The 25,958-nt window shown below is 36.7% G+C and overlaps 1 non-coding gene across 1 annotated transcript; it reads right to left on the reverse strand.

The window, feature by feature from the left end:
* Nucleotides 1-11,823: 11,823 nt before the first annotated feature.
* LOC112752139 (small nucleolar RNA R71) lies at nucleotides 11,824-11,931 on the reverse strand. The gene has a single exon (XR_003176583.1). It is a non-coding gene; the product is annotated as a small nucleolar RNA R71 (small nucleolar RNA).
* Nucleotides 11,932-25,958: the final 14,027 nt, after the last annotated feature.

Genomic DNA, 25,958 nt, shown 5'->3' on the forward strand with positions numbered 1-25,958 from the left:
AACTGGCGTGCCACATGGAACAAATGCCACAAAAATATATGGGCGTGGCACGCTGACTGATAAACCCCGATTTTGTGGTTTATCTTGTGCTTATTTTGGGGGATTTTATCAACATTTCTCACACTTATTCGCAAGAAATGCATGGTTTTGTGTTCATTTCCCAATATTGCTCCATGATGTAAAACATACTTATTTTGCCTTAAAATTGCCATATTTTAATCCTCTTCTATTTCCATTCGATGCCGTGATGTATTTGTTGAGTAATTTCAGGAGTTATAGGGTAGGAATGACTTAGAAGAGAGGGAGAAAGCATGTACAAAAAGGGAGGAACATGAAGAATTGAGATCTTGGAAAAAGCAGCATCGGCGCTCCCGCGCACTCCACGCGCACGCGTGGATGAGGTTGGCTGGAAGCGGGGTGCAAGAATGGACGCATCCGCACGGATCAGAAGATTTCTATCGACGCGCACGCACGCTTGGCGCGCACGTGTGGATCGCAAAAGCAATCGGCGCGCACGCGTGGGAAGCTGCACGTGACCTCATTAAAGGAAATCGTGCCTGGCGATTTCTGAGGCTCATGAGGCCCAATTCCAAGCTGTTTCTACATGGGAAAGACCCAAGGATGCTAGGGGGAAAGGGGGGATCAATCATTTTACACTAGGACATAATTTTTAGCTAGTTTTTGGTTCTTGGGTGATTCTAGAGAGAGAAACCCTTGTTCCTCTCTAGATCTAGTTTTAATTTGATCTTCTCTTATTGATTTATGAATTGGATCTTGTTAATTGCTGGTTTTAATTGTTCAATTTGAATTCCTTGCTATATTTTTGCTTATATCTTGTGATAGTTTATGAATCCTTGTTACTTGTCATTTTATACCCATTTCATGAATGTTGTGATTCTTGACTTGTTGATGTTACATTGATGATTTTTATGTTTAGTCTTGTTGTTTTGATGATTGTATGTTGATAATTGTTAGTGGGTATTTGTATATTCCAATTTAATTGCTATTTTGAACATGTCTTTTGTTAATGCTTACCATGTGTTCGATGAATTGTTTACTTTGATTATGGAGTAGTCTTCTTTACTCTTGGTGTAGGTCAAGGGAATTGGGTAAACTTGAGTCATTGGGTCTAATGGATTTGATGATTTGGGAGCCCTTGGTGGTCAATTTGATACTCATTAACGCCAACCCACTACTAATCTAATTAGTAGGTAGGTTGGGACTTATGGGTTGATGTGATCAAAGCCATTTGACGTACTTCAAGTCTAGGAGTAGATATCACGTACTTAAGACTTTGAGGGTAGACTTAATGAGCTTGGTTCCTTATAATTGTCAAGATATGGTTGTTAGACAAGGATGGTGATCCCAATTCCCATGCCTAGCCAAGAGTTGCTTTTATTATTCATATTTGAAAACCAACTTTCTTAATTATTTGCTTTAGTTATAGTTATTTGTTTGGTTTATAGTAAAATTAAGTGGAATGTTACTTATTCATTGGAATTGCTCATGTTTTGCTTAGTTAATTGAATTAGTTTGTTGCAATTTAAGATTACTTGCTTGTTAAGATTCTCATTTATTTTCATGCTCATAACTCACAACCCCGGATTTCTAACTAATGTTGAAGCATATGTTTGCCCATTCCTTGTGAGACGACCCGAGGTTTGAATACTTCGGTTATTTCTATTGGGGTTGAACTTGTGACAACCAAATCCCTCTTCTAAATTTGACACCCGAGGATTGTTGTTAGTAGAGCTATACTTGCAACGCAATTTTATTGAAGAAAATCTTTACCAATACACCCTTGGGGACAATCGGGTCACTGATGAACGGACTTTTTCTAGTAAAGAATTTCACAGTAAACTCTCGTTGCAAGTATAGTTTCTAAACTACCAATAATTATTTCGTACAAAAATTTGGTTGTCACTAAAGTAAACCCAATAAAATTGATAACCGAAGTATTTAAACCTCGGGTCGTCTCTCAAGGAATTGCAGGGAGGTGTATTTATTATTGGTTATGGAAAAGTATATTTTTTGGGTTTTTCAAAAGGTTGAACAAGGAATGTAAATGATAAGAAAATAAACTTATAATTAAGAAAACTCTTGCCAAGGTATGAGAACTGGACGTCCTATCCTAGTTATCCTTATCAATTGTGATGAGAATTGTTCATTGCTCCCACTTTGTTAACCCTTATTAAACAAAGGAAAGTCAAGTGGACTAATCAATTTGATTCCTCAAGTCCAAGTCAACTCCTAAGGAAAGACTAGCTTAGAGGGATCCAAATAAACCAGCAAATTCCAATTATCAGTCAACAAGGAGTTTAATAACTCAAGCGTCTCCAATTACTCAACCAATGCTAAGAATGTAAAAAGCTCAATTAAAGTCATAAATATGAAATACCTCAAATTGCATTAAATAAAGAAATCAAATCTAAGATAGAGTTCATAAACCAAATTGGGAAAATAAACAAATCAACAAGAGAAATAAGTAAAGTAAAGTGCTAGATTAAATAAGGGTAGAAGAGAAGCTAAATTAAAGGAACATTGAACCTGGAAATGAGAAGAAATAAACCTAAAACTAAGAGAAATCCTAAAACCTAGAGAGAGGCTCCTCTCTCTCTCTAGAAACTACATCTAAATCCTAAAATTGTGAATAATTGATGAATGAATGAATGATTATTTGAGTCTCTGCTTGTCGGCTTAAAGCAAGCTATGGTCATCTTGTAAATCTCAGTCAGGCATATTCAAATGATTATAGGATTTTGATAATTAAAATATAAATAAACTTAAAATAAGATAGAGATACTTATGTAATTCATTGGTAAGAATTTCTGATAAGCGTATGGAGATGCTTTGTTCCCTTTGAATCTCTACTTTCCCACTGCCTCCATTCAATCCTTCATACTCCTTTCCATGGCAAGCTATACATTGGAGGATCACCGTTGTCAATGGCTACCGTCCGTCCTTTCAGTGAAAATGGTCCAAATGCGCTATCACCGCACGGCTAATCATCTGTTGGTTCTCACTCATGCTGGAATAGGATCCGTTGATCCTTTTGCGTCTGTCACTACGCCCAGCACTCGTGAGTTTGAAGCTCGTCACAGTCATCCCATCCCAGATCCTACTCAGAATACCATAGATATGGTTTAGATGTTCTGGATCTCAAGAATACTTTCAATTGATTCTAGCTTATACCACGAAGACTTTGATCTGAACCAGGAGCCCAACAGAAAAACACTCAAGCTATTGCGGATAGAACGGAAGTGGTTGTCAGGCACGCGTTTATATGTGAGAATGATGATGAGTGTCACGGATCATCACATTCATCAGGTTGAAGCACGAGTGAATATCTTGGAATAAGAATAAGCTTGAATTGAATAGAAAAACAATAGTACTTTGCATTAATTCATGAGGAACAGCAGAGCTCCACACCTTAATCTATGGGGTGTAGAAACTCCACCGTTGAAAAATACATAAGTGGTCAAGGCATGGCCGAATGGCCAGCCCCCTAAACGTGATCTCTGAACATAAAATTATCCAAAAGATGTGAAATAAATCACTAAAAGTAGTTTTTATACTAAACTATTAGCTAGGGTTACATAAGATAAGTAAATAATGCAGAAATCCACTTCCGGGCCCACTTGGTGTGTGCTTGGGCTGAGCATTGAGCTTTCATGTGTAGAGACTCTTCTTGGAGTTAAACACCAGGTTGTAGCCTGTTTCTAGCGTTTAACTCTGATTTGTAACCTGTTTCTGGCGTTTAACTTCAGAATAGGGCAGGAAGCTGGCGTTTGAACACCAGTTTGCATCGTCAAAACTCGGGCAAAGTATGGACTATTATATATTGCTGGAAAGCCGTGGATGTCTACTTTCCAACACAATTGAGAGTGCGCCAATTGGGTGTCTGTAGCTCCAGAAAATCCATTTTGACTGCAGGGAGGTCAGAATCCAACAGCATCTGCAGTCCTTCTTCAGCCTCTGAATCAGATTTTTGCTCAAGTCCCTCAGCCAGAAAATACCTGAAATCACAAAAAAACACACAAACTCATAGTAAAGTTCAGAAATGTAATTTTTATTTAAAAACTAATAAAAATATACTAAAAACTAACTAAATCATACTAAAAACTACATAAAAACAATGCCAAAAAGTGTATAAATTATCTGCTCATCAAACACTTGAGAATTGTATTGCAAATCTTGAAGCAGAGAAAATTTTATGTGAAGCTTTCAAAGTGCGAATTTTGGAAGAGAGAAGTAAAATTCTTAGGTCATGTGGTAAGTAAGGATGGGATTGCAGTGGATCCATCTAACATTGAGGCGGTGACTGAGTGGAAAGGCCGACGACATAACTAAGATCAAGAATTTTCTAGGACTGGCTGTATATTATAGGAGGTTCACCAAAGGATTCTCACAAATTGCCTTGCCAATGATGAAGTTGACGCGTAAAGAAGTACCGTTTGTGTGGACACTAGAGTGCAAAGAGAGTTTGCAAACCTTGAAAGAAAGGTTAACTTCTGCCTGAGCTGAATGAATCGTTTGAAGTTTATTATGATGCATCATTAAAGGGTTTGGATTTTGTGTTGATGCAACATCAAAACGTGGTGGCTTATGCCTCACGATAATTGAGACTGCATATTCGATGCATGACTTGAAATTAGCGGTTGTGGTGTTTGCTTTAAAAATATGAAGGAACTATCTATACAGGGTAAAGTTTAGGGTTTTCTCTGATCACAAGAGTTTGAAGTATGTTTTTTATCAAAAGGAGATGAACATGAGGCAGAGAAGGTGGATGGAGTTGTTGAATGACTATGATTTTAACTTGAACTATCATCCTGGAATGGCGAATCTAGTAGCAGATGCCTTAAGTTGGAAGTCTTTGAGTGTGGCGTGGATGATGCTTAAGGAAGATTAGTTGTTAAGAAAGTTTACGAGTTTAAGGTTAGGAGTCGAGGATGGTGCCGAAGGTGTGAGATTGATCCAATTGCAAACCACGAGTGACTTTAAGATTGAAATTCAGAAAGCACAATAGAGTGAAGAGTTACCAAAAATGGGTTTAAGAAGGATGTAGAAGGAATTTGGAGGTACAAGGAGAGAATTCGTGTACCAAGTGCGGGAAACTTGTGAAGTGAGATCTGAAGCTCATAATAATGGATTTTCAATTCATCCAGGAGTCATTAAGATGTACCACGACTTGAAAAGGATGTTTTGGTGGCTAAGAATGAAGAGTGACATGGCGGCGTATATGGCTAAGTGTCTGGTGTGTCAAGAGGTGAAAATTGAACATCAGAAGCCTTCTGACATGTTACAACCTTTAGAGGTTCCGTAATGGAAATGGGAAGGCATCACTATGGATTCTATAACCGGTTTACCAAAGACACGAGCAAGGTTAGATACGATTTGGGTGATTGTGGATTAGTTGATCAAATTCGCTCATTTTCTACCCATTCGGATGACTTTATTCTTTAGATGAATTAGTGAGAGTGCATATTAAGGAGATTGTGAGATTACATGGAGTGCTGACTACAATTGTATCAGATTGTGATTCCTGTTTCACTTTAAGGTTTTGGGGAGCCTTTTAGAAGGAATCCGGTACATGATTGTGTTTGAGTACTGCTTATCATTCACAAATGGATGGACATTCAGAAAGAATGATTTAGACCTTAGAGGGTATGTTAAGAGCGTGCATGTCAGATCAACCCAGAAGTTGGGATAGGTATATGCTATTAGTGGATTTTTCTATAACAACAGTTATCATGCAAGCATAGGGATGGCTCCTTATGAAGCATTGTATGGACGAAAGTGCCAATCACCTTTGTGTTGGTATGAACCTGGTGAATTAAGTGTGTTAGGTCCTGAATCTGTAGCAGAGACGACGGAGAAAATTAAGAAAATTAGAAAACAATCCTCACTGCGCAAAGTCGTCAAAAGTGTTATGCGGATCGATAGAAAAAGCCGTTAGATTTTGAATAAGGTGAGCATGTGTTCCTGAGAGTTACTCTCATGACGGGCATTAGACAAGCAACTGAGACAAAGAAGTTAAAAATCCTCGATACATTAGTCCATTTGAAATCATGAAGAGGATCGGTTACATGGCATATCAAGTAGCTTTTGTAACACCCTGGATTTTTGAAAATTAAATAATTAGTTATTTATGAGTTATTATATTACATTGAGATTTTATTTTAAGAAAACTATTTTTAACAAAAATAATTAAATAGAATTTTATGATTATTGAAGTTTAATTTAATTATGATTTATTCTATTAGTTTGAATTATTTATTAAAAATTATTTTGATAGACAAAAATTTAAATCAATCATCATCATCATCATCATCATCATCATCTTCCTTTAGCCGAAGCCTTAAGAAAACTAAAGGAAAGATAAAAAAAACGGCAAATGTGGCTATATATATATATATATAAACATGAGTTCCACCTTAATCCTCATACAATCTCATTTCCTTTTCTTTCGTCCACCGAAGCCATAAGTAAAGAAATAAGAAGTGTGCCTTATAAGCATATATACATATATATAATTATGACACATGTCCTTTCATTTAATAAACTAATGCCACCTAATCAAGAATCATTATTATTCATCTTCACTTTTATTCATTTGTCACCGAACATGAACCTAAAGAAAAGAAAAGAGAAAGGTCGTGAGGGAGAAAAAAGGAAAAACCATGGAACCTTCAAACTTCCGGTTTCAATTTTTTGCGATCCATAACTCCACTAAAAATCTAATCCGGTAAAAGTATTCATATCATTCTCCTCTACGTGTTGGTGTTACTTTTGTCTGATAAAAGTTGACGGTGATGTAGCTCATTTTCCCCTTGAGTTCAGCCAATTGAAGTTCTAGGAGGTACAGGCGATACCTAACGTTTTCTTCTTCAGCAGCTCGGTCAGAAAGTTTCTCTGGAGTTTTTGTTGTTTTGATTTCATACGGAGGTAGGGGTTTTGTTTTTAAATTAGTAGTTTTTAATTTCAGAATGCCTAAAAGCTTATTGAGTAATTGCAAATAATTTATACGTGTTTTGTTTGCCTAATTGATGAGAATTGGTTGTATTGTGATTGTGAATGTTGATAAATTTGGTATTGCCTGTTAAATTGAAATATGAATTGAGTTTGAATTGAGATTGTGATTGATGCTAGAATTTATGGTTGTGAAAGTGAAAGATAATTGATTTTGGTGTTGGTATGATGGTTATTAAGTGTGATGAAAGGTTGGTAAACTGTCGAGAAATTATAAAAATGAGGGAGCCCGTAAGGATGGTAAAGTCAAATTTTAAAGGGAGGTTCTGTCCGTATTCTTGTAAAACCAAATGAAAAAGGGATTTTGTTTTGACAACCTGATTTATATACATACATACATACATACATACATATATATATATATATATATATAATATATATTAAGAAATGATCTTGTATTGGAAATCCAATTTATAAACTTATTTTGAGTAATTGATCCTATGTTGAAAAAGATCTGGTTGTATATTTACTCGTATTGAGAAAAGGGTTTTGTATTCAAAGTTTAAGTTATAAATTTATATTAAGAAATGACTTGGGTTTTGAAACCATTGAAAAGAGTTTGTGAAAATATCAGTTTAATGTATTTGTAATTATTCGTTTGATTCAATAGCAAAAGAACTTAAAGGAGCTGGATTTCATTAAAATAGAAAATGGCTTCGCTTCAAAGAAAACATTTTAATTATTGAAAATTATTTGCTATCCGAAAAGGTTGAGAAATGGTTTGGTGATGAGCGGATAATTTATACGCTTTTAGGGATGTTTTCATTAGTTTTTATGTTAAATTCACATTTCTAGACTTTACTATGACTTTGTGTGTTTTTCTGTGATTTCAAGTATTTTCTGGCTGAAATTGAGGGACTTGAGCAAAAATCAGATTCAGAGGTTGAAGAAGGACTGCTGATGCTGTTGGATTCTGACCTCCCTGCACTCAAAATAGATTTTCTGGAGCTACGGAACTCAATATGGCGCGATTCCAATTGCGTTGGAAAGTAGACATCCAGGGCTTTCCAGCAATATATAATAGTCCATACTTTGCCTAAGTTTAGACGACGTAAACTGGCGTTCAACGCCAGCTCTCTGCCTAATTCTGGCGTCCAGCGCCAGAAACAAGCTGCAAAGTGGAGTTCAATGCCCAAACTGGCACAAAAGCTGGTGTTCAACTCCAAGAAGGACCTCTACACGTACAACACTCAAGCTCAGCCCAAGCACACACCAAGTGGGCCCCGGAAGTGGATTTATGCATCAATTACTTACTTCTGTAAACCCTAGTAGCTAGTTTATTATAAATAGGACCTTTTACTATTGTATTTGACATCTTTGGATGCCTGGTTCTTAGATCAGAGGTGCTGGCCATTCGGCCATGCCTGGACCTTTCACTTATGTATTTTTAACGGTAGAGCTTCTACACTCCATAGATTAAGGTGTGGAGCTCTGCTGTTCCTCAAAGATTAATGCAAAGTACTACTGTTTTCTATTCAATTCAACTTATTCCACTTCAAAGATATTCATTTGCACTTCAACCTGAATGTGATGAACGTGACAATCATCATCATTCCCTATGAACACGTGCCTAACAACCACTCCCGTTCTACCTCCGATTGAACGAATATCTCTTAGATTACTAATATAGGGGACCGAGTCCGAGATATTGGGATCTTCGTGGTATAAGCTAGATTGATGGTGGCATTCATGAGAATCCAGAAAGTCTAAACCTTGTCCGTGGTATTCCGAGTAGGATTCTGGGATTGAATGACTGTGACGAGCTTCAAACTCGCGAGTGCTGGGCGTAGTGACAGACGCAAAAGGATAGTAAATCCTATTCCAGTATGATCGAGAACCTCCAGATGATTAGCCATGCAGTGACAACGCATCGGACTATTTTCACAAGGAGGAATAGGATGCAACCAACGACAAAGGTGATGCCTCCAGACGATTAGCCGTACTGTGATAGAGCATTTGGATCATTTTCCCAAGAGAGATCGAAAGTAGCCATTGACACCAGTGACATCCTTACATAAAGCTAGCCATAGAAAGGAGTAAGATTGATTGGATGAAGACAGCAGGAAAGCGGAGGTTCAGAGGAACGAATGCATCTCCATACGCTTATCTGAAATTCTCACCAATGATTTACATAAGTATTTCTATCCTTATTCTATTAGTTATTTTCGAAAACCCCATTACTATTTTATATTTGCCTGACTGAGATTTACAAGGTGACTATAGCTTGCTTCATACCAACAATCTCCGTGGGATTCGACCCTTACTCACGTAAGGTATTACTTGGACGACCCAGTGCACTTGTTGGTTAGTTGTGCGAAGTTGTGAACCATGGTATTGGCATCATGTTTTTGGCGCCATTACCAGGGAAAGAAAGAGCAATAAATTTTACATAATCAAGGTGTAATCACAATTTCGTCCACCAAGTTTTTGGCGCCGTTGCCGGGGATTGTTCGAGTTTGGACAACTGATGGTTCATATTGTTGCTCAGATTAGGTAATTTTCTTTTTGTTTTATTTTCAAAAATTTTTCAAAAATCTTTCAAAAACTTCTCCTTTGTTTTCGAAAAAAAAATGTTTTCAAAAATATATTTTTCTTCAGAATTTTTAAGAATGAATTCTAGTGTTTAATGAAGCATGTTGAAGCCTGGCTGGCTGTAAAGCCATATCTAAACTCCTTTGGGATTGGTCTTCAACTAATCACCTCAATGGATGTAATTCCATTCTAAAGCTTGTCTGGCTATTAAGCCATGCCTGACCCTTTGATTAGAGCTTTAGACTAAAGAGCATAAGATTCCTGGAATTCATATTAAAAATTTTGGAATCCTTATTTTTCTTTTTTCAAAATGATTTTCGAAAAAATACAAAAAAAAAAATTAGAAAATCATAAAAATCAAAAATATTTTTTGTGTTCTTGTTTGAGTCTTGAGTCATGTTATAAGTTTGGTGTCAATTGCATGTGCATCTTTCATTTTTCGAAAAAATTCATGCATTCATAGTGTTCTTCATGATCTTCAAGTTGTTCTTGGTAAGTCTTCTTGTTTGATCTTTGCATTTGCATGTTTTGTGTCTTTTCTTGTTTTTCATATGCATTCTTGAATTCTTAGTGCCTAAGCATTAAAGAATTCTAAGTTTGGTGTCTTGCATGTTTTCTTTGCATTAAAAAAATTTTTCAAAAATTTGTTCTTGATGTTCATCATGATCTTCATAGTGTTCTTGGTGTTCATCTTGACATTCATAGCATTCTTGCATGCATTCATTGTTTTGATCGATCACTTTCATGCATTGCATCATTTTTCTTGTTTTTGTCTCTCATCATAAAAATTCAAAAATCAAAAAAATATCTTTCCCTCTTTTCTCTCATAATTTCGAAAATTAGATTTGACTTTTTCAAAAATTTTTTAAAATCTAGTTGTTTTTATGAGTCAAATCAAATTTTCAATTTAAAAATCTTATCTTTTTTTAAAATCTTTTCCAAAAATCAAATCTTTTTCATTTTTCTTAGTTATTTTCGAAAATTATAAAAATGTTTTTCAAAAATCTTTTTCTTAATTTTATCTCATAATTTTCGAAAATAACATCATCAATTAATGCTTTGATTCAAAAATTTTAAGTTTGTTACTTGCTTGTTAAGAAAGATTCAAACTTTAAGTTCTAGAATCATATCTTATGCTTTCTTGTGAATCAAGTCATTAATTGTGATTTTAAAAAAATCAAACCTTTTTCAAAACCAATTTCAATCATATCTTTTCAAAAATATCTTCTTATCTTATCTTTTTCAAAAATATGATTTCAAAATATCTTTTCTAACTTCCTAACTTCTTATCTTTTCAAAATTTGTTTCAACTAACTAACTAACTTTTTGTTTGTTTCTTATCTTTTTCAAAATCACCTAACTAACTCTCTCTCTCTCTAATTTTCGAAAACATCTTCCCTCTTTTTCAAAATTTCTTTTTAATTAATTAATTATTTTAATTCTTAATTTTAATTTTCGAAAATTACTAACCTTTTTCAAAAACTATTTTCGAAAATCACTAACTCTTTTTCAAAAATTATTTTCGAAAATCCTCTCCCTCTCTCCTCTTATTCTATTTATTTATTCATCTACTAACATCTCTTCCTCACATCACTCACCAAATTCGAACCCCCTCTTCTATCTGTGTTCGAATTTTTCTTCTTCTTCTTTTTCTACTAACAATAAGGAACCTCTTTACTGTGATATAGAGGATTCCTCTTCTTTTCTTTTTCTCTTCTCTTTCTTATGAGAAGGGACAGAGAAAAAGGCATTCTTGTTGAAGCTGATCCAGAACCTGAAAGGACTCTGAAGAGGAAACTAAGAGAAGCTAAATTACAACAATCTAGAGACAACCTTATTGAAAATTTCGAATAAGTAAAGGAGATGGCAGCCGAACCTAACAACAATAATGCAAGGAGAATGCTTGGTGACTTTACTGCACCTAATTCCAATTTACATGAAAGAAGCATCTCTATTCCTGCCATTGGAGCAAACAACTTTGAGCTGAAACCTCAGCTAGTTTCTCTGATGCAGCTCAACTGCAAGTTTCATGGACTTCCATCTGAAGATCCTTTTCAGTTCTTAACTGAATTCTTGCAGATATGTGATACTGTTAAGACTAATGGAGTAGATCCTGAAGTCTACAGGCTCATGCTTTTCCCTTTTGCTGTAAGAGACAGAGCTAGAGTGTGGTTGGACTTTCAACCCAGAGATAGCCTGAACTCTTGGGATAAGCTGGTCACGGCTTTTTTAGCCAAGTTCTTTTCTCCTCAAAAGCTTAGTAAACTTAGAGTGGACGTTCAGACCTTCAGACAGAAAGAAGGTGAATCCCTCTATGAAGCTTGGGAGAGATACAAAGGACTGACCAAAAAGTGTCCTACTGACATGCTTTCAGAATGGACCATCCTGGATATCTTTTATGATGGTTTGTCTGAATTGGCAAAGATGTCATTGGATACTTCTGCAGGTGGATCCATTCACCTAAAGAAAACACCTGCAGAAGCTCAAGAACTCATTGATATGGTTGCTAATAACCAGTTCATGTACACTTCTGAGAGGAATCCTGTGAGTAATGGGACGCCTATGAAGAAGGGAGTTCTTGAAGTTGATACTCTGAATGCCATATTGGCTCAGAATAAAATATTGACTCAGCAAGTCAATATGATTTCTCAGAGTCTGACTGGAATGCAAGCTGCATCCAACAGTACTCAAGAGGCTTCTTATGCAGAAGAAGCTTATGATCCTGAGAACCCTGCAATAGCAGAGGTAAATTACATGGGTGAACCTTATGGAAACACCTATAATCCATCATGGAGAAATCATCCAAATTTCTCATGGAAGGATCAAAAGCCTCAACAAGGCTTTAATAATGGTGGAAGAAACAGGTTTAGCAATAGTAAGCCTTTTCCATCATCCACTCAGCAACAGACAGAGAATTCTGAGCAGAATCCATGTAGCTTAGCAAACTTAGTCTCTGATCTATCCAAGGCCACTGTAAGTTTCATGAATGAAACAAGGTCTTCCATTAAAAATTTGGAAGTACAAGTGGGCCAGCTGAGTAAAAGGATCACTGAAATCCCTCCTAGCACTCTCCCAAGCAATACAGAAGAGAATCCAAAGAGAGAGTGCAAGGCCATTAATAGTACCAAAATGGCCAAACCCAAAGAGGGAAAGGAAGACGTGAATCCCAAGGAGGAAGACCTCCTGGGACATCCAGTGACCAATAAGGAGCTTCCCTCTGAGGAACCAAAGGACTCTGAGGCTCATCTAGAGACCATAGAGATTATATTGAACCTCCTTATGCCATTCATGAGTTCTGATGAGTATTCCTCTTCTGAAGAGAATGAGGATGTTACTGAAGAGCAAGCTGCCAAGTTCCTTGGTGGAATCATGAGGCTAAATGCCAAATTATTTGGTATTGAGACTTGGGAAGATGAACCTCCCTTGTTCACCAATGAACTAAGTGATCTGGATCAACTGACATTGCCTCAGAAGAGACAGGATCCTGGAAAGTTCATAATACCTTGTACCATAGGCACCATGATCTTTAAGGCTCTGTGTGACCTTGGTTCAGGGATAAACCTCATGCCCCTCTCTGTAATAGAGAAACTGGGAATCTATGGGGTGCAAGCTGCTAAAATCTCATTGGAGATGGCAGACAATTCAAGAAAACAGGCCTATGGACAAGTAGAGGACGTGTTAGTGAAGGTTGAAGGCCTTTATATCCCTGCTGATTTCATAGTCCTGGATACTGGAAAGGAAGAGGATGAATCCATCATCCTAGTAAGACCTTTCCTAGCCACAGCAAGAGCTGTGATTGATGTGGACAGAGGAGAATTGATCCTTCAATTAAATAAGGACAACCTTGTGTTTACAACTCAAGGATCTCTCTCTACATCCATGGAGAGGAAGCATAAAAAGCTTCTCTCAAAGCAGAGTCACACAAAGCCCCCACAGTCAAACTCTAAGTTTGGTGTTGGGAAGCCACAACCAAACTCTAAGTTTGGTGTCAAACCCCCATATCCAAACTCTAAGTTTGGTGTTGGGAGGTTTCAACAAAGCTCTGCACATCTGTGAGGCTCCATGAGAGCCCACTATCAAGCTATTGACATTAAAGAAGCACTTGTTGGGAGGCAACCCAATGTTTATTTATCTAATTTTCATTGTTTTTCATGTTTTATTAGGTTCATGATCATGTGGAGTCACAAAATAAATATAAAAATTGAAAACGGAATCAAAAACAGCAGAAGAAAAATCACACCCTGGAGGAAGCATCTGCCTGGCGTTCAACGCCAGAACAGAGCATGGTTCTGGCGCTGAACGCCCAAAATGGGCAGTATCTGGGCGCTGAACGCCCGAAATGGGCATCATCTGGGCGCTGAACGCCAGAATTGCACCCTAGAGAGGAGCTGGCGTTGAACGCCCAGAACAAGCATGGTTCTGGCGTTCAACGCCAGAAATGGGCAACAAATGGGCGTTGAACGCCCAAAATGGGCACCAACCTGGCGCTGAACGCCCAGAGTTGTGTGCAAGGGCATTTTACATGCCTAATGGGTGCAGGGATGTAAATCCTTGACACCTCAGGATCTGTGGACACCACAGGATCATCTCAGGATCTGTGAATCTCACAGGATCCCCACCCACCTCACCCTCTCTCTATCCATTCATGGTCATCCCTTCTGCTTTCGTTTCACCACTCACATCCATACACATATCCCTCCATCTCCTCCATATCTTCTTCTTCTTCTTCTATTCTTTCTTCTTTTGCTCGAGGGCGAGCAACATTCTAAGTTTGGTGTGGTAAAAGCATAAGCTTTTTGTTTTTCCATTACCATTGATGGCACCTAAGACCGGAGAAACCTCTAGAAAAGGGGAAGGGAAGACAAAAGCGTCCACCTCCGAGTCATGGGAGATGGAAAGATTCATCTCAAGGGTCTATAGCTCAGTGGTAGAACATGTGGCTGCAAATCAAGAGATCCCTGAGATACCTTAGGGGATGCACTTCCCTCCACATAAATATTGGGAGCAAATCAACACCTCCTTAGGAGAATTAAGTTCCAACATGGGACAACTAAGGGTGGAACATCAAGAGCACTCCATCATCCTTCATGAAATTAGAGAAGATCAAAAAGCAATGAGGGAGGAGCAACAAAGACAAGGAAGAGATATAGAAGAGCTCAAGGACATCATTGGTTCTTCAAGAAGGAAACGCCACCATCACTAAGGTGGATTCATTCCTTGTTCTTATTTCTTCTGTTTTTCGTTTTCTATGTTATGTGCTTATCTATGTTTGTGTCTTCATTACATGATCATTAGTAGTTAGTAACTTTGTCTTAAAGTTATGAATGTCCTATGAATCCATCACCTCTCTTAAATGAAAAATGTTTTAATTCAAAAGAACAAGAAGTACATGAGTTTCGAATTTATCCTTGAACTTAGTTTAATTATATTGATGTGGTGACAATGCTTCTTGTTTTCTGAATGTATGCTTGAACAGTGCATATGTCTTTTGAAGTTGTTGTTTAAGAATGTTAAATATATTGGCTCTTGAAAGAATGATGACTAGGAGACATGTTATTTCATAATCTGAAAAATCATAAAAATGATTCTTGAAGCAAGAAAAAGCAGCAAAGAACAAAGCTTGTAGAAAAAAAAAATAGGTGAAAAAAAATATAGAAAGAAAAGAAAAAGCAAGCAGAAAAAGCCAAAAGCTCTTAAAACCAAGAGGCAAGAGCAAAAAGCCAATAACCCTTAAAACCAAAAGGCAAGGGCAAATAAAAAGGATCCCAAGGCTTTGAGCATCAGTGGATAGGAGGGCCTAAAGGAATAAAATCCTGGTCTAAGCGGCTAAACCAAGCTGTCCCTAACCATGTGCTTGTGGCGTGTAGGTGTCAAGTGAAAACTTGAGACTGAGCGGTTAAAGTCAAGGTCCAAAGCAAAAAAAGAGTGTGCTTAAGAACCCTGGACACCTCTAATTGGGGACTTTAGCAAAGCTGAGTCACAATCTGAAAAGGTTCACCCAATTATGTGTCTGTGGCATTTATGTATCTGGTGGTAATACTGGAAAACAAAGTGCTTAGGGCCACGGCCAAGACTCATAAAGAAGCTGTGTTCAAGAATCTTCATACTGAACTAGGAGAATCAATAACATTATCTGAACTCTGAGTTCCTATAGATGCCAATCATTCTGAACCTCAATGGATAAAGTGAGATGCCAAACCTATTCAAGAGGCAAAAAGCTATAAGTCCCGCTCATTTGATTGGAGCTATGTTTCATTGAAAGTTTGGAATATATAGTATATTCTCTTCTTTTTATCCTATTTGATTTTCAGTTGCTTGGGGACAAGCAACAATTTAAGTTTGGTGTTGTGATGAGCGGATAATTTATACGCTTTTTGGCATTGTTTTTAGTATGTTTTTAGTAGAATCTAGTTACTTTTAGGGATGTTTTCATTAGTTTTTATGTTAAATACACATTTCTGGACTTTACTATGAGTTTGTGTGTTTTTTCTGTGATTTCAGGTATTTTCTGGCTGAAATTGAGGGACTTGAGCAAAAATCAGATTCAGGGGTTGAAGAAGGACTGCTGATGCTGTTGGATTCTGACCTCCCTGCACTCAAAATAAATTTTCTGGCGCTATAGAACTCAAAATGGTGCGATTCCAATTGCGTTGGAAAGTAGACATCCAGAGCTTTCCAGAAATATATAATAGTCCATACTTTACCCAAGTTTCGATGATGCAAACTGGCGTTCAACGCCAGCTCTCTGCCCAATTCTAGCGTCCAGCGCCAGAAACAAGCTGCAAAGTGGAGTTCAACGCCCAAACTGGCACAAAAGCTGGCGTTCAACTCCAAGAAGGACCTCTACACGTACAACACTCAATCTCAGCCCTAGCACACACCAAGTGGGCCCCGGAAGTGGATTTATGCATCTATTACTTACTTCTGTAAACCCTAGTAGCTAGTTTATTATAAATAGGACCTTTTACTATTGTATTAGACATCTTTGGACGCCTGGTTCTTAGATCAGAGGGGCTGGCCATTTGGCCATGCCTGTACCTTTCACTTATGTATTTTTAACGGTAGAGCTTCTACACTCCATAGATTAAGGTGTGGAGCTCTGCTGTTCCTCAAAGATTAATGCAAAGTACTACTGTTTTCTATTCAATTCAACTTATTCCACTTCTAAGATATTCATTCGCACTTCAACCTGAATGTGATGAACGTGACAATCATCATCATTCCCTATGAACACGTGCCTGACAACCACTCCCGTTCTACCTCCGATTGAACGAATATCTCTTAGATTACTAATACAGGGGACCGAGTCCGAGATATTGGGATCTTCGTGGTATAAGCTAGATTGATGGCGGCATTCATGAGAATCCGGAAAGTCTAAACCTTGTCCGTGGTATTCCGAGTAGGATTCTGGGATTGAATGACTGTGACGAGCTTCAAACTCGCGAGTGCTGGGCGTAGTGACAGACGCAAAAGGATAGTAAATCCTATTCCAGTATGATCGAGAACCTCCAGATGATTAGCCATGCAGTGACAGCGCATCGGACCATTTTCACAAGGAGGAATAGGATGCAACCAACGACAAAGGTGATGCCTCCAGACGATTAGCCGTGCTGTGACAGAGCATTTGGATCATTTTCCCGAGAGAGATCGAAAGTAGCCATTGACACCGGTGACATCCTTACATAAAGCTAGCCATAGAAAGGAGTAAGATTGATTGGATGAAGACAGCAGGAAAGCGGAGGTTCAGAGGAACGAATGCATCTCCATACGCTTATCTGAAATTCTCACCAATGATTTACATAAGTATTTCTATCCTTATTCTATTAGTTATTTTCGAAAACCCCATTACTATTTTATATCTGCCTGACTGAGATTTACAAGGTGACTATAGCTTGCTTCATACCAACAATTTCCGTGGGATTCGACCCTTACTCACGTAAGGTATTACTTGGACGACCCAGTGCACTTGCTGGTTAGTTGTGCGAAGTTGTGAACCATGGTATTGGCATCATGTTTTTGGCGCCATTACCAGGGAAAGAAAGAGCAATGAATTTTACATAATCAAGGTGTAATCACAATTTCGTCCACCATTTGGTTTGAACCCTTGAAGGGGGGCAAAGCCCAAATTTTTAGAGAAAATATTGCAAAAATTTTATAAAACTCCGAGGCTTTTTTTAAAGCTTTAACTAAAAGAAAGTTGAATTTAAAAATTATATTATTTGTTTTTGATTTGATAAGAAAAGAATAAATTATGCTATGATTTTAATTTGAATAGAAAATCATTTTGTTTTGAGGTCTTTTATTAAGAAAATGATTTTTTCTTCAATTAAACGTTAAAGAAGTTTGGGTATATGGAAATTAAAGGTTTTAACGCTAAGGCTGAAAGTATACCTATGTGGTGATGTGGAGGTAAGAGTGATTGATTAATTGGTGATGCGGAGGTTTGTGCAATTAAGCAGTGAAGCAAAGGTATGTTTAATAATGTAGGTAATACAGAGTGGTGTGTATGTAATTGGAGATGTAGATGCATAATAAAGAGAAAGAGAATGAAAAGTGTATGACTGAATGGGTTTTATGCCAAAGTGCTAATAAGGAAGTTCCCGCCAGACTGATAGTCAAAGGTTACTAATGCGGGAATGTCCGCCTAACTGATAGCATATGATATATTGAATAGGTGGTGCACGAAATTGGAAGTCACAATTCTTCACAAATTCGCACAACTAACCAGCAAGTGCACTAGGTCGTCCAAGTAATACCTTACGTGAGTAAGGGTCGATCCCACGGAGATTGTTGGCTTGAAGCAAGCTATGGTTATCTTGTAACTCTTAGTCAGGATATAATATCAATAATAATTTTTTAATTTGAATTGTAAAAAGTAAAAGGGCAGAACATAAATAATACTTGTTATGCAGTAATGGAGAATATGTTGGAGTTTTGGAGATGCTTTGTCCTTTGAATCTCTGCTTTCTCCCTATCTTCTTCTTCACGCACGCACGTCCCTCCTATGGCAAGCTGTGTGTTGGTGGATCACCGTTGTCAATGGCTACCATCCTTCTTCTCAGTGAAAATGGTCCAGATACGCTGTCACTGCATGGCTAATCATCTGTAGGTTCTCGATCATACCGGAATAGGATTTGCTATCCTTTTGCCTCTGTCACTACGCCCAGCACTCACGAGTTTGAAGCTCGTCACAGTCATCCAATCCCAGAATCCTACTTGGAATACCACAGACAAGGTTTAGACTTTCTGAATTCACAAGGATGCTGCCAATGAATTCTAGCTTATACCACGGAGATTCCGATTAGAGAATCTAAGAGATACTCATTCAATCTAATGTAGAACGGAAGTGGTTGTCAGGCACACGTTCATAAGTTGAGAATGGTGATGAGTGTCACGGATCATCACATTCATCATAATAAGGCGCGAATGAACATCTTAGATAGGAACAAGCGTGATTGAATAGAAAACAGAAATACTTGCATTAATTCATCGAGACACAGCAGAGCTCCTCGCCCCCAACAATGGAGTTTAGAGACTCATGCCATCAAAGAGTACAAAGTTCAGATCTAGAATGTCATCAGATAAAAAAAAATTCTCTAAAACTTGTTTAAATACTAAACTAGTAACCTAGGTTTACAGAAAATGAGTAAACTATGATAGATAGTGCAAAGAGGTCAGGATCCAACAGCAGCAGCAGTCCTTTTTCAGCCTGAATCAAATTTTTGCTCAGCTCCTTCAATTTCAGCCAGAAAATACCTGAAATTACAGAAAAATACACAAACTCATAGTAAAGTCCAGAAATATGAATTTTGCCTAGAAACTAATGAAAATAAACTAAAAACTAACTAAAACATACTAAAAACTATATGAAATTAACCCAAAAAGCGTATAAAATATCCGCTGATCAATAGGCCTTTGTGCCAAATTGCTAATGTGAAATTGCCCGCCTAACGGATAGCTTAAGTTTGCTAATGCGGGAATATTCGCCTAACTGATACCCTGTTTCTACCGTGATACCAAGATATCTTAACTGACATACCCATGATGATAATTGTGCCTGACTGACATGGTAAAGAAACCATATTTGGGGTTCGCCCCAAGTAACGTCGGGTTGCGGGTAGACAACAGACGCGTGAGCTCATGGCCTGCTTAGGACAGACATGCATTATATTGTTTGCGCATTTGTATTTGGTTGTGTTTTTCTTGTTGTATTATCTCTGTGATTGTGCTGGTTGTCTTATTTTGCCTTGCTTGTGTGTTCAATTGGGTCTCTGGTACTATTAGTTTATGTATTAAAGTGATTAAGAATTAATGTTGTGAATGAATTTTGTTTTGAGTTCAGAAATTTTAAAGGAAGCAATTAGTTTTCTAAAGTAAAATTAAAAAGTAATTTCATAGGCTTAATAAAAGAATAGTTTTACCGAGTAAAGTCAATTATTCACATTTTGTTCATTTCTTTTAGGGCATTCACTTTCCCTACTGAGAACATGCGAGGACGACATTCTCACCCCCCTACAGATTCCCTTTAAGCACAGGTTCAGGAGTCCTTAGCGTGGAGCCGCGACTGAACATCGGAACTATATGTAAATATGTATCCATATTTTATATAGTTGGTTTAGCCTTAGACTTTTCCTTCGCCATTTATTGTCTTTGATTTTTAGACGGGTAGGACTTGTATTTGAGAATCTTGGAATAAGTCTATGTATATATTGTTATGTGAGTACATATATTTTTGTGATTAAGAGTTTTAAAGTAAAGACTTTTCATTTTTTTTATTAAAATTCTAATTCATATTTGCGTAGGCTCAATATTAAATAAAGATAGTATAAAATAAAAAGGGTTTGAGGTAAGTAATGCCTAAACTTTTAGTACGATCATGAGGCGCTAAAAACTAGGATGTTACATTATGGTATCAGAGTAGTTCGTTCTTGTTAGAGCCTTTGGAATGGACTGACTATGCTTCACTGCATACTCTAAGTGTCTGTCATGCGATAAGACTTGTCTTAATGACAAGTGTTTGAGTTTCAGATGCATGATTGTCTATTGATTAATGCTGTTAGTCAACCATTGCATCCCTTATGGTATTAGGTCTGGCCAACTTAATACTGATGATTTGTGTATACGGAAACAATAACGGATTGTCATAGGCGAAATAGAATTAATAGGTGATGCGAATCACGGGTTTTGGGAACATTAGAGGTTATTTTCATGATTAACTCAGTCTTGAATCGCAATTTCTATTTGAATTCTGTGACTTAGTACACCGTCCGTTCTTTTATAATTGCATTGAAGTCCTTTATTCGGATTTCTTTCAAGGAGTGTGACTTGCTTAATCTCTCCAATCCTATTCCTTCGTTTCAACGTATTCTTGTTTGATCCTATTTGTAAAAGTCTGCTTGAATCTCCTAGACTATCTCTCTTTATTATTATTTATAACTCTTTTCAAGAACCTTTTACTCTTAGATGTGATCTTGAATTTATTCTAGCACATAAAACGGTCCTCAAATCATCTTGTAGTTTCTATTTCATAGTTCACGTCACACTTTTCTCTATTCAAATCATATGAGTTCTTAGTATTTGAAAACTATATATGCAAAAAACTTTTACTTTTTCTCCAATGTGTTCAAAGTAACGTCAGTTTAAATTTCTTCCATCTTATATTAATTTTCGAGGACGAAAATTTTTATAAGTGAGGTAGGATGTAACACCTCGAATTTTTGAAAATTAAATAATTAGTTATTTATGAGTTATTATATTATATTGAGATTTTATTTTTAAAAAGCTATTTTAACAAATATAATTAAATAAAATTTTACGATTATTGAAGTTTAATTTAATTATGATTTATTCTATAATTTAAATTATTTTTTAAAAGTTATTTTGATAGACAAAAATTTAAATTAATTTTTTATTATTAATATTATTATTATTATTGTTATTATTATTATTATTATCTTCCCTTGGCCGAAGCCTTAAGAAAACTAAAGGAAAGATTAAAAAAAAAAAAAGCCAAACCTGTATATATATATATAAACATGAGATGCACTTTATTTCTTATACAATCTCATTTCCTTTTCCTTCCTCCATCGAAGCCATAAGTAAAGAAATAAGAAGTGTGGCATAAGCATATATACATATATATAATTATGACACATATCCTTTCATTTAATAAACTAATGCCACTTAATCAAGAATCATTATTATTCATCTTCACTTTTCTTCATTTTTCATCGAACATGAACCTAAAAAAAAGAAAAGAGAAAGGCTGTGAGGGAGAGAAAAGGAAAAACTGTAACACCCTACCACACAGAGCTTTACACCTAGGACGTAAAACAGAGGTGGCGAGGCGCTACAACCTCTAAAAATAAAAATTATATATATATATATATATATATATATATATATAGTGAAAAGAGTTTATAACTAGGAGCCTTTGAAGAAAGGGATAAAACAAAAATTGTTAAATCGAAAAGCGTGACGCTCACGAAGCGACAAAGCAGACGAAGTGAGATAAAATAAGCCAAGGAGTTGATATACCAAGAGTTCCAAAATACATATATATATATATATATATATATAGTGAAAAGAGTTTATAACTAGGAGCCTTTAAAGAAAGGGATAAAACAAAAATCGTTAAATCGAAAGGCGTGACGCTCACGAAGCAACCAAGCAGATGAAGTGAGATAAAACAAGCTAAGGAGTTAATATACCAAGAGTTCCAAAATACATATAACAAAGCTCAAGACTCGGCTCGCGAAGATAAACCAGCCCGAGCGAATAAGTGAATATACATATATAGATATATAGGAAAACCTGAAAGAAAACCCCAAAATACGGAGTTACAAAACCTGAGTCTCCAAGATCACCTCTAAGAGGAATCAATACAGCATATATATAATAAGTGGAGATAATAAGTATCTAAGCAAAATACAGATAACCAAAATAACCCAAAAGGTAAAGATCTTCGCAACATTAGAAGCTTCCAGCATGCTTCAGCGAGATGTCGCCTGTCCTGCATCTGAAAACCACAAAACCCGCATGGGTGAGAACTGGAGGTTCTCAGCATGGTAACAGTGCTCACATATCTAACATGTAATGTCTTGGGAAAGTCGAAGGCAATCCTAGAGCTTCCGACAGATAAATTAAGCTTAAAACAAAACTAAACCATAAAGATAAACAGGCAACTAGCTAAGGGTCTTCAGAACTATCTAAAACTCCCTGTTCCAACTCCTCTGAACCTCCCAACCACCATTGGAACCAATGCAACAAACACAAATATTACAAACAGAGAAATTACAAATAGGATTCAAATATAGCAAATAATCAAGTAGCATTTAGTTATGCAATCACTTAGGCAATCCAAACAAATCACATATAATGCATATGATGCATGCCTGTCCTAGTGGCTGATGAGTCTTATCTGTCAGTTATAGAGCTAACCCGATAAGTCCTGGTAGCTAACCATTGGATGGTCCCTCTGTCGTGCATCCCCAACTCGAGTAATTCTCAATCATAACATACTCATAATCATAATCATAATCATTCAACACCCACTCTGGTGTTTATCCATGGGGGCGAGCTCATCCGGACCTTTCACAGTGTCCGGCCACACTTACGACATAGGGTCAGCAGAGTATCGAGTCTCAACTTGGAGCACGTGGTGGCTAGTCACTGCTTTCATCCAGGGAAAACTTGTATCTCAGATGATCATTTCACATCCATCCATACACATTCAATAATCATTCCTTATAACCATATCATCAATCATCGTAACCGAGGCAAGTGGGGCGAAACCACAACCCTTGCGTCCACCCGGGGAGACATTTTGATGAGAGGACTTTTGTGTGGTTTAGAATTCACAAATAAAATCTCGTTGCAAGTATAGTTTCTAAACCAACAATAGTCCTTTCATACAAAAGATTGTTTGTCACAAGTAACAAACCCCTAAATTTATAAACCGAAGTATTGAACCTCAGGTCGTTCTCCCTAGGAATTGGAATAAAGTGTTCTTGTTATTGGTTATGAGGTATGTTTTGGGGTTTTGGGATAAGAGACATAAAATTAAAATGGCAATGAAAATAAACTAACAACTAAAAAGGTCTTGGCAAAGGTTGGTGGTCAAGGATCTCTATTCTAATCACTAACCACAACATGAGAATTGGCAAGGATCAACCCCACTAAGTCATCCTCTAACTAATAAAGGAAAGTCAAGTGAACTATGTCAATCCAAGACCATAAGTCCTAGTTCTCCACCAAATCAATTAGTGAGATCTAGAGTTAATGGCTCACAATCGTCAATCACTTGGACATTAGTAACTCAAGAGTTCCTAAGTTACCTTCCCAAGCCAAGAGCACAAAATTCTATACTAAAATCCAACTAAGCATTTCATCAAACACCTAGAAGGCATAAAAGGAAAGTAAAAGGAACTAAGCAATTCAATCAATAAAAGAACATGAATCATAAATTACATTGAAATGAAAATAGAAGAAACAAAAAATGCATCAACATAAAAGTAGAGAATTACAAGAATTAAATGCAAAACTAGAAAGAAGAAAGGTAGAAGAAGAAGAATTACATAAGGAAAGGTAAATCAAAGCCTGAATTAAACCTAGATCTAAGAGTTCCTAATCTAGATCTAACCTAATCATAATCATAGAGAGAAGTGAGAGCTTCTCTCTCTAAAACTAACTTTCCCTCCAAAAATTCAACTAAACTAAACTAATGTGTGAAAGTATATTGATTCCTCTTCATTCCTTGGGTTAAATAGCATAAAAAAAGAGTTGGATTTAGGCCTGGAAAGCCCAGAAATTGCCCCCAGCAGATTCACTTTAAGTGGGTCACGTGTGGATATCGACGCGTACGCGTACAGTGCGCGTGCATGTCGCTTGACAAATTTTCCACCCACGCGTACGCGTCATGTGCGCGTACGCGTCGCCATGCGACCTCACTATCCACGCGTGCGCGTCTGCTGCGCGTGTGCGTCGTTGATCTTATCCCAAATCCTTGCTTTTCCATGATTTCTCCATTTTGCATGCTTTCTTCTCCATTCCTTTGATCCATTCCTAGCCTTTCCAATCTGAAATCACTTAACAAACAAATCAAGACATCTAATGGAATCAAAGATGAACCAAGATTAAATAATTAAGGGCCTAGAAAGCATGTTTTCACACTCAATCACAAATTAGAAGACAATCATGAATTCATGCTATTTAATTGAATAAATCTGGGTAAAAGGTGATAAAACCCCCTAAAATTAATACAAGATAAACCCTACAAATGGGGTTTATTAACCTCCCCACAATTAAACCAAGCATGTCCTCATGCTTAAACCAAGAGAAAACAAAGGGATCAACATTTATTCAATGAAATCTAACTAAATGCAATCTACCTATATGCAACTATCTAAATGAATGCAACTGCTTAGTCAAAATAAATCAATTCCCAAGAAGCATATATGCACAAGGGCTAAGGACTAGCAAGTCTAATCCACAATTGAATTGAGTTATTAAATATTTTTACAAACTTGCATGAAGAATGATGATCATAGGTGAAAACATGTACTTGAGCATCAAACCCTCACCGGATGTGTTTGCACTATATTCGCTCAAGTGTTTAAGGTTGATTCTCTCAATTCCCCTCTATTTCATGCTTTCTAAGATTTGTTTTTCTTCTAACAATCAACATTTATTTCATGCATGCATACAAGTATCATGAGGTCTTTTCTTTAGGTTGTAATGGGGTTAGGGTCAAGGTAGGATGCATATTTGGTTAAGTGAGCTTGTGATTTGAATCTTTAATAAGCTTAGACTTCCCACCTAACCTATGACACTCTATACAATTCAAACTAACCTAACTACCCATTCTTCACTTTTTAACATGCTCATGCATTTTCTTTTCATTTCACAACTCATATGCATTGATTTTATTGAGCTTCACTTTGCTTTAGGGCATTTTTGTCCCCTTTTTATTTTTTTTTCTTTTTTTTTCTTTTTCAATATTTTTTTTCTTTTCTTTTCCATATTTTTTTCTTTTTTCTTTTGTCTTTCTCATTTTTCTTTCCTTTGCTTTGCAATATATACAAAAACAGCAATGCATAAGGTTTTACATTTGATTAATACATGAGCATGCACCCAATTCCAATATTTTCAACAAAAATACAAGACTACCTTTTTATTCACCCAATGTCCCATGTTTTCCCACACTTGAATGATACACACACACTAGCCTAAGCTAATCAAAGATCCAAATTAAGGACTTTTATTGTTTTCCGCTTAAAGGCTTGTAATGTGCTAAATTAAGAACAAAGTGGGTTAATCGTAGGCTCAAAGATGGCTAACAATGGAAGGTAAAAGGTAAGGATATTTGGGTAAGTAAGCTAGATGAAATGATGGCCTCA

This window comes from Arachis hypogaea, chromosome 15, assembly GCF_003086295.3.
Source record: "Arachis hypogaea cultivar Tifrunner chromosome 15, arahy.Tifrunner.gnm2.J5K5, whole genome shotgun sequence".
Classification (NCBI taxonomy): domain Eukaryota; kingdom Viridiplantae; phylum Streptophyta; class Magnoliopsida; order Fabales; family Fabaceae; genus Arachis; species Arachis hypogaea.